Here is a 10,979-nt window from a genome sequence, read left to right as displayed (position 1 = left end):
TGAATTAATTATCTATTGCTTCTTAACATTTTACCCCAAAACTTGGTGGCTTAAAACAACAGACAATTATTATCTCATAGTTTCTGAGAGCTGCTCTTCCGGGTGGTTCTGGCTCAGGGTCTCTCGTGAAGGCATGAGATGAGGCTGCGGTCATCTGGAGGTGTGACTGGCAACACAGGATCTGCTTCCCAGTTGGTTCTCTCACATGTCTGGCAAGTTGATACTAGCTTTTGACTGGAGTCTCAGTTCTTCTCTGGGCCACTTCGCAATGTGGTAGCCAGCTTGCCTCAGCAGCCGGTGATCCAAGAGAAAGTGAGAAAAAGCAAGAGAGAGCACCCAAGATTAAAGCTGCAATCTTTTTATAACCTCATCTTGAAGTGATAGCCCATCACCATCACGAATTCAATTAATTAGAAGTGAGTCATTAAATGCAGCCCACACACAAGGGGAGGGAAAGTCAGCCCCACTTTTTAGAGAGAGAAGTATCAAAGAACTCATGATGGACACATCTTCAAAAACCACTGCAATGCCTCACTCTAATTCTTAGCTTTGCAGAAGAAAGCACATAAAATAGATTTATTTTTTTCAGCTGGTTCACATGCTGGTAAAACTGATATAAAACTCTCTTGCTATTTCTGACCCTTCAATGATAGGCTCTTCTATTTTCTTTGCTGCCCCTCATCCTCTGCCTGAAAATGTTGGCGAGTCCCAGCTGTTCACGTCTTCTTCATGTATGTGCTTACCTGCTAAGTACCATGGTGTATGAAGCACATTTGTCTGCAACCTTGACCTCTCTCTGCAATTCCAGGGATGCTCCTCGACATCTCCACATGGCTCACAGGCATTCAATATGCCGTGGCTAAGAGAATTTTGATTCCCTGCTTTACTCCTGGGCTTCTCTTTCTTAGTAAGTCCACCCGGTTGTCCAAGCTCTTCCTTGCCTTATGTCTACTCCACCAGCAGGTCCTGTTGCACTTTCTTCATGATCTTTCCTGCACCGACGGAATTTTCTTCATCCCCTTTGTTAACCATCTGGGTCAGGCTATGTGTCTTCCCATCTGGACTGCTCCAATAGCTACTAATGGGTTTTCTTACCTTTTCTCTGCCCTTGAGAGTATTCTCTGCAGTACAGAGAATATATGGTGGCACTGTGAAAATGAAATCAGTTCCTGTCACTCCTCTGTTTAAAACTCACTGTGGCTTTCTATTTCATTTAGAATAATAAACCCAAACTCTTTGCTCTTATAATTTTTTACAGATTTCTGCCCCTGCCCACTAGCCAGGCACACTGATTACACACACATACTCACACGCTCACACACACACACACACATACACTCAAACACACTCACTCACATGTAATATATGATTTGGTTAAAAAAGCATGTAACTGGAAATTCTACCTTATTTCAATTGTAACTAAAAAGAACACATGGTTTGAGTAGTAATTATGGGAAAGAATTGAACGAAATAACCCAAAGTCAGGAGTATCACTATAAAAGTGAAAGAGATTTTCTATTTGTGCATGTTATATCAAAAAACCCAAAACCAAACAAAAACAAAAGAACCCTCCCCTCCCCCCAAGAAAAAAACCATGAGGAGGAAGATTGGGATCAGTAAGCTGGGCATACCAGTAGGAAGCTCTAATTCAGTGAATGATAAGCTGATAAAGATGGTAATATAAGGGTTATTAATAAAGGTATATTCCATGTTAAAAATACACAGTACTTAGGTATATTAACACACATTGTATGCACACGTGTAGATACATTTTGAACGTGTGTGTGTATGTGCATGCTGTGTGGGTGTGTATAATGTACATGTGTCTCAATGTGTTACTGTATTTGACTATATGCACATGTGTGTCTGTGTGTGCGGGCTTGTATGTGTATCTTGGTATGTCTCTGTGTAAGCAGGGACACCCTGATTGATAGGTAGATTGGGTAAAGGAGCATTTTTGAGAATACTCAGGGGCCACAGATATTGTCTCTCTCAATATGGATGTTTCTCCAGAGATTCATTAAGTTGAAGTGAGCTCTTTGCAATTGCAAATATCCTGGGAGTTGCATCTGTCATCTGTGTCTTCCTACAAGTTATTGCAATTAGACTGTGTTCCTCCTAGCATAGACTGACAATAATCAGAGGTAAGAATGAGTGCAAGGGGCTCCAAAAAGGAAACCCAGGGGGCACTGTGCTGTGTACACAAAGTTGTGTACAGCTGTATCTAACTGTATGCTTAAAGACCAAAGTGAGAGGTCCCTGGATGTTGAGGTATCAGGCTTTGGAGTCAATACCTGGAGATCAATCCCAATTTTGCAACTTATTTGTTGAGTGACCCTATGTACGTTATGTAACGTTTCTGTGCCTCTGCTTCTTTATAAACTGGAGAAGCTGAGTATATATTTTATAGGGTTTTCCTGATGATAAATGAAGTAATACATTTAAAGCACTTAAAAACTATGTCTGGCATATAGTCGGCATTTAATCAATATTTACTAATTCTTCATATTGTTGTTATTTTCCCTCTCCTCTGGGATGATTCATGGACATGTTCAAGCAGAACATCTGATCTCCTTGGCAAATGACACTTTCCTCCACTCACCTTGTATCAGAAATTGACAGCTTTCCTAGAATTTTCTCCTGCTGCTATCAATCATTACCGAGTCTCCTAGACTTTAACTCTATGTCCTTTAGGTCATCCAGTCCTTTCAGGTGCCTCTCTCACTCAGCCATACCTTGTTGCTCACTTGAGTTACTGAAAAGGTTCCCTACCTGTTCTCCCAGCTTCCTTTTGTGCCTTTTTTCCAACTCATTCTTCAGCCTAAAGCAACTAGGGTGATTTTTTTTTTAAAGTTTATTTACTTATTTTGAGAGAGAGAGAGAGAGAGAGAGAGAGAGAGAGAGAATCCCAAGCAAGCTCTGTGCTTTCCACGCACGGCCCGACATGGGGCTCAATCACAAATTGTGAGATCATGACCTGAGCTGAACTCAAGAGTCAGGTGCTTAACTGACTGAGCCACACAGGCGTCCCTTAAGTAGGGTGATCTTTAAAAAAAAATTTTAACGTTTATTTATTATTGAGAGACAGAGAGAGACAGACTGTGAGCAGGGGAGGGGCAGAGAGAGAGGGAGACACAGAATCTGAAGCAGGCTCCAGGCTCTGAGCTGTCAGCACAGAGCCCGAGGCAGGGCTCAAACCCACAAACTGAGAGATCATGACCTGAGCCGAAGTTGGACGCTTAACCGACTGAGCCACACAGGCGCCCCGAGTAGGATGATCTTTAAAACGTGTCAATTTCGGGGCACCTGGGTGGCTCAGTCGGTTGGGGGGCCGACTTCGGCTCAGGTCATGATCTCACGGTCCGTGAGTTCGAGCCCCGCGTCAGGCTCTGTGCTGACAGCTCAGAACTTGGAGCCTGTTTCAGATTCTGTGTCTCCCTCTCTCTGACCCTCCCCTGTTCATGCTCTGTCTCTCCCTGTCTTAAAAATAAAATGTTAAAAAAAAAAATTAAAAAAAAATTGTAAATTTGATCATGTCACTCCTCTGCTCAAAATTCCTCATGGTGTCTCGTTGGACTGAGGGCAAAATCCAAAGCCCTTAAGTAGAAGGGTCTCTGAATTCATCCATATCTGCCACATCTATCTTCCCTCTGCAGTCACCCCACCACTCGCTCACCAGGGCTCAACCACTCAGGCCTTCTCACAGGTTTCCAAGAGCTGCAAGAGCTGTTTTATATTGTGGGATGCAATTTTGCTTCTAGGAATGTTTTTCTCCCCTTTGTAGATAATTCCCACTTCTCTGTTGGGCCCCCATAAATGTCACTTCCTCAAAGAGAACTTTGCTGAATTTTGAATCTTGACTGAGGACCTCTCTGTTAGCCCATTTTTAGTGCCCCATTATTTCCCGTTGCGGCACTAATTTCAATGATCCCATATCTGTGTGTTTATTTGCTTAATGGTAGTCTTATCAACTAGATGCAAACACTGTAATGACAGGGATCATATTTGTCATCTCAGTGATGAAAACACAATAACACAAATGTAAGCAAGTCACAAGATGTTCCTAAACTTCTTACCTCGAAATCCAGAGTTGCATGCTATACTCAGATTTAGTACTATTCAATATTATTGTTGACAAATGGGAGATTCTGTTGGGCTAAATGCCCAGGCCTTGCAGTCAAACGTGGGTCTGAATTCCATCTTAATCGTTTACCAGTCCTGTGGCCTTGGGCAAGTTGCTTAACTTCCCTTGACCTACGTTTCCTCACTTGGAAAGTGGTTATCTTAATAACAACTCTAAAGTTGTTACAGAGAAATTGAAAGGAAGTGAATGGCTCGGCTTGTGTTGATTGCTTAATGAGTAAACGTTAGCGGTCATTTTCACAACAAGATGTTTATTCTGGCACTCAATTATGAAAGGGAAAGGAATAGGAATTAAGAGTGATAAACTGTTAATTTCTTTAAAATATCCAGAAAAATGTGGCCCCAAATCATATAGAGACCTGAGATAACAGAGACTAGAAGGGAAAAATTAAAACCCATGAAGTTTCCTGAAATCCAACTGATTGGCTCTTTACATTCCCAGGGCAAATGTGCATGTGCTTCCCAGCCTGGAATGCTCTTCCAATTACTCTTCCTTCTGCAGGGTCACACATGTCTTTTCCTACAGACTCTTCCATTACCATCATATTGAGCATTTCCCCTGCTCACCTCCTCTATCATCACCGTGTCTTTGCTGATCTGAACCCTGTATATTTTTTCCTAGAATACGTGTCACTATGAACTTCATATGCTTAATTATATTTCTACCTGTTTGGGAGTCCAAGTCAACAAGTAGACTATGAACACTGAAGGGTAGCAGAGCCCATCTCCCCAAAATACAGCTGTAGGAGTTCAGGACCCCCCAAATATGCCACTTTGGTATTTTGATTACTTTGAGCTGTAGGTATGTGAACAATAGCAAATGCAGAGAGCCTTCCTCTGATTTCCCCTTATGTGCCTAGAACATCCAGGCAAACTTTGTCACAAATGATCATACTTTCTATCTATTCTTCTTTCCTCAATATCATTTACTGTCTGCTAAGAGACCTATATCACCTTTCTTCTTTTCCTATAAGGTGGTTGTTTAGTCCTGAATTCTAGGCCACCTCGGATGGTTATTCACTTTCCCTGGTATCTCTCGCCTATATTTGAGGTATACATGTGAACGAACATGTTTGCTTTTCTCTTCGTAATCTGTTTTTGTTACAGGGGGTCTCAGACAAGAACTCAGAAGAATAGAAAATGTTTCTTTCCTCCCTTACAGGACCACCAAGGGCAGGATTTTGTTTTCAGTTTGTCCCCAGCACCCAGCATTATATGCCTAGAGCATATAATGTGCTCACAAAGAAAATGAATGAGAAGGACGGCCATCTCCACAGCCCGAGTTTCATTATGCCCCTTTGCAGTCCTGTTTTCATCATAGGCGAGGTATAATGCAAAATCATTCCTTAAAAATGTCTATTAGAAGCTCTCCTGAAATTTGTGTAATCTTAAACTCTGGGCAGGTTGCCTGGGTGGCTCAGTCGGTTGAGCGTCTGACTTTGGCTCAGGTCATGATCTCGCAGATCGTGAGTTCGAGCCCCACGTCAGGCTCTGTGCTGACAGCTCAGAGCCTGGAGCCTGCTTTGGATTCTGTGTCTCCCTCTCTCTCTGCCCCTCTCCTGCTTGTGTTCTGTCTCTCAAAAATATATAAACATTAAAACCAAACTGTGGACATTATTATACGGTCCATTAAGGGAGCTTCAAACAACTTTCTGGAATTGCAACACACTGTTTAATATTCAGGATGCATTAACATCCCCCTTGAATGAGAAAACTTGCTTCCTTCTTCTTGGTGTCCCCAGTTCTCCACAGAGCGTTACATACAATGATTAACATGACCCAGAGAACATAGGCATATGTATACTCTGTGATCCTTACAATTTACGGAATCCAGAGAAAGTGGTTTAGCCGCTTAAAATGTAGGAGGAGACAGGGTAGAAGTTCCCAGATACATCTTGAAAGCAAGAATTTCAAACTCTTGGTGTTCTTTCTAATGTCATGGCAATAAAATATGGTAGTTTTCCACAATTCCACTATTGGATATAATGACCTTCAAATTTAAAACAACTTTAGCCAAGAAATGGGTTAAATTTTAAGGAAACCTGTGTATTGTTTACTTAAAAGTCACCTAAAAGGCACAGATCCTCCCTCCATACATTTGCAAATTTCACGTGTGCTCTCCAGCTCACCCCTAACTTATTTCTTCCCTGTGCTAACTAACGCAGGTTCAGGCAATCACATTAAACTTTAAACAAAAGATAATGCTGTTTGGTAATCCTAAGAATGCTGTTTTTTTTTTTTTTTTTTTAAAGCTTATTTATTTACGTTGAGAGACAGAGAGTGTGTGAGCACATGTGAGGAAGGGGCAGAGAGAGAGCGAGAGAGAGAGAGAGAGAGAGAGAGAGAGAGAGAATCTCAAGCTGACTCTGTGCCCGGTGCAGAGCCTGATGAGGGCCCCAAGCAAACAAATTGTGAGATCACGTCCTGAGCCAAATCAAGAGTTGGAGGGTTAACCAACTGAGCCACCTGGACACCCCCTAAAAATGCTATTTTTGATCCATCTTTTCAGAAAAATTTATTTAAAAAACTAGATGGCTACATTATAATTTTCTACAGTGGAAGAAAAACAGGCCCCAGAAGATACAATGTTACTGGCAAGAAAGTGTCCTTTTAAGAAGTTCCTCTGTTTCATTAGGTAGTGACATAAATGGGACTCCACATTCTGCCTGTTTCCCTGGGTGTGTACCCCACCCTCCAACATTTTTCTTCTGAGTTTTATCTGAGACATAAAAGACATTTCATAATAGAACCACTACATAAATTATACAGGAATCTATGATTAAACACAGAAATGTACATACAAGACATTTCTTAAGAAATATTTCTATTTTATAGTAGTATTTTATATTATTTTACATGTTTCTATTATAAAGAATGCATTGGACGCTTACATTCACTTATTTGTTTGGCTTTCTCTCTCTCTTTTAAATGTATTTATTTTTATTTTTTAGAGAGAGAGAGAGAGAGAGACAGAGACAGAGAGACAGCACAAACAGGGGAGGAGAGTAGAGGGTGGGAGAGGGAGAGAATCTTAAGCAGGCTCCACATTTGGCACAGAGCCAAAACAGGCTCGCCTATGCCCCTGGGGTCATGACTTGAGCCCAAGTCAAGAGTTTGATGCTCAACGGGCAACTGAGTCACCCAGGAGCCCATTGTTTGACTCTCTCTGATATTGTAAAAGCCATTTGTTGAGGCTATGCTATAACACATTTTGGACATCAAGTATTTTTTTCTGCTATAAGAAGGGAAATGCAACTACTTAAAAACAAACAATAGTACTTTTAAAGATCATCTGTATTTAAATTTTGACTAGAGTAAGGAATTGTTATAGAAATATATTTAATTAGAATCAGAGATACTCGGACACATAAACTGAGGCATTTATACCCTCACTTTTTGACTGATGGCCTTAACCTTATTCTCCTAAATTGAGTTTATTATAATCATTTTAGCATTCAGTCTAAACGTATGTTGAGATACTTATAATTGGAGGCTCTAAGTGATAGGGGAAATGACTTGAATTAATTTCAGATAATCCTAGAAAATTCATAATCTATGTCTTATTAGACAGTAAATAACTGCGGTGTAATTGAACTAAATTCTCAGGATCTTTGCCAGGGAACTGAACAGTAGGTATGATAGCCAGAGAAACAGAGATGATGTTAAATTTGTCTGGTTTTTCAAACTCTGTATCAGGTTTCTCTGGTCACAAATGGATCCATTTCTTTTAGTCTCTCATTAATGGGCCCATATATCCTTGGATGAATAAAATATTTTGTTTTGGACACTAGTTGAGCCATCTGATATTATATATATGTCTCTTTTTCAAAATATACTGTGATTTTTTTATATTAGGGTTTACCTGCTGTATATTCCTACTTTGGAAGAAAAACAGACATGAGAATTTTTACCCTTCATTATCATCTTCAGTAGGATTTGACCATGATTAACCATATGTAATATTCAATTTTCATTACATTTCTTTTTAATCATAATTTTGACTTAAGTTTTCATGGAAAAGAATGGGCACAATGTTAATACTTATGATGACTAACACATTTACCTATGGAGAAGTAGGAAAGGAAAGAGTGAGATGGACGGTAAAGAGATATTATTAATAGCCCAATGTTATTTTGGAACATAAAACAAGCAAACGATGAAGCCCAAAGAAGAAGTTTTATGACAAGTAGTTATATCCCAAGTACCATTTTAAAAGGTACATTAAATTTTCTACAGTTCTATATAAATCAAATGTCTGTGTTTACACCTTTATTGAAGCTCTGTATTTTATTAGGAGCAAATAAAAACTATCAACGACCTGCAGAAAAATTTTGGAATTCTTTGTGAAGATGTGAAACTCCAAGGATATTTTAAATTATATCATCTTAATTTGGGATACTGAATTATACAGTTATGTTGCCAATCCAAATCTCTCTGCACCTTATTTCACATGCCAATGGGCACTTCATAGCCATCCTCTGGGATTTTTGCCTACAAGAATCTGAGGAAAATATAAAACCTAATGAAAGATGGGAACTGTGGTTATTGACCTGAATTCCAAAACATTTCTGTTCCATTATTATATGCCTCCGGGAGATGAGTTATGGGCCAATGAGATGCCACAGTCATCACCACAGCCCTGATCAACAACCTTGAACATTTTGGCAGGCCTTTTTCAAAAAGGGAAGCAAGTGAGAGATAATGGATGTCCTAACACATCATTATTTTTGTTACTGGAAAATTATCTCAATGTGTATGCCACGCTATGGGGTTGTTGGAAAAATCTTTGTCAACTAGGACACTGATATATTTCCCAGCTAGGTTTCATTTTTATTTTAATTCACCAATAGTCAATCAGGATTAGCTATTAGTAGCATGCTTTTCAAGATAAGAGAAATTTAGAACAATGAAAATGGGAAGAAACAGTGATTGTCTTTGATAATGACATCGCAACCAACACAGCATGGTTATAACCAGGCTTCTTCCTGCCCCCAGGAACTTAACTTTTCTTTAAGTTCTGTTTTACACTAGAAAAACAAATGTCATCTATATTTCTACAAAAGGGAACTTTATCCAGAAATACATCATTTAATTCAAAAATTTATATTACCTGAATAGGAATTTTCAGAACCATCATTTTTCAGTGTTAAAGCTTCTCAACAGAAATTCGGATAATATAATTACTTAATGGACTGATACATATAAAGTCATGAGCATAGTGCCTGGTATATATTTAGAACACAGTAGAAGTTCGCAGTCATTATTACTGTTGTTATCTTTTCATGGTGGCTATAATCATAATTGTTTACTGTTCATTGTGAACTTACAGAAGAAAGAAACTGTGTATTGGAAAGGACACCTTTGGGTTTAACTTCTGTGGCTTGTCCATTGGTTCCTTACCAGGTAGCTGGGAATAAAAATAATGCTCATGAAGTCCAGATAAGTCATATGGAAACCTGTGATGAGCATGACATTTTTACTTTTTAAAATTTTATATCCAGTGCCTCCGGTTTGGAAATTTAACAGATTCATCTTGCCAAGGTCAAGGTTCATGCTTTGGCTCTTTCAAATCTCTTTCCCATTTCTCAGTACCAGAATATAGAACTGGTACTATAGAACTGGCTCTTTTAGAGTTTTGTTCTCTGTTGTACAGGGAGCCCAGGAGATCTCTGAGCAATTTGTCTATGCCTGAATAGTAAAAACTGATAATAGATTAAGATAATACCTTTTGGTGTTATGATTTGTAGCTCTAACAAAGCTCTAACTTGATTAAAGTCAAAAAGGCTTTGAATTTAGAATCAAAGCCCAAAGATGCCTCTCTACCACCTTGTAGCCCATGTCAACACCCACATCTTTGTTCTAGGGTTCCTCTAAATCTCTTTCCACATCTTTGATACTCTTCCTTCAATACCCTTCTTCAGCCCGGCTCATTCCTTGGAACTGACACAGACCACCTGGGCCCACCTTTTTGGTGAGTGCTAATTACAAACTCACCTTCCTTTCTAGACCTGCTGCTTTTATTGTCAGAGTGTCTCTCAGATATTTCAAGGGGATTAAGCGGATGAGTGAATTTGGGGAGGGGCAGTAGGATTCACAACAGTGTTATGTGAGACTCTTCCTGCAAAGCTATTTCAATAGTTTTCTTTATAATCTGGGGCGATGGTAGGAAGGGCAGAGTGCAAACTTGGGGAAGTCTAGTTTTTTACCATGCTCACATCATAAATGTGAAGTTCTGCCTCTTTTCTTGTTTTGTTTTGCCTTGCCTTGTTTTCTACTCTCTCTCCAAGCAGGCAGGTAGGGATTCATGTGCCTTTTCCTGCATCCCCATAGAAAGAGGACCATGGCCTACACAAAGATTTTAATCATATGATGGGAGGGTTTTAGAAAGTACTTTGAAGAACACTATCTCAATGTAGCCTCCTTCGAAGACATGTTTTCAGCAGATTGAAGCAGAAAAATGACTGTTATTATGGCAGAAAGAAAAATACTTGCAGTATAAGACTATGCCTAGCAGCGTAAAGCAGAGAGCATGTTAAGCTGTTTTCCAGTATATATCTCCTTGAGGAGAGGATTTGGTTTGGATTTTTAATCTCTATTTCCCCAACACCTATCACAATGTCTGACCCATGTGATGCACTCAAGAATTTGAATTATATATAGAATGGGCAGTAGTTACCTAGTGGATTTCCATAGGAAAAAAACAGGGGAAAATGATTAGGGGAAGGGAGAGAATAATCTAGTAAAAGAATGGCTTGAAGAGAAAGGAGGGAAAAGGTAAAGTGGACAGTAAAGAACAAAGAATTAGAAGATATTGATGTAATATTATTTCCACTAAA

This window comes from Leopardus geoffroyi, chromosome A2, assembly GCF_018350155.1.
Source record: "Leopardus geoffroyi isolate Oge1 chromosome A2, O.geoffroyi_Oge1_pat1.0, whole genome shotgun sequence".
NCBI classification, from domain to species: Eukaryota; Metazoa; Chordata; class Mammalia; order Carnivora; family Felidae; genus Leopardus; species Leopardus geoffroyi.
This window is presented reverse-complemented; position numbering follows the sequence as displayed.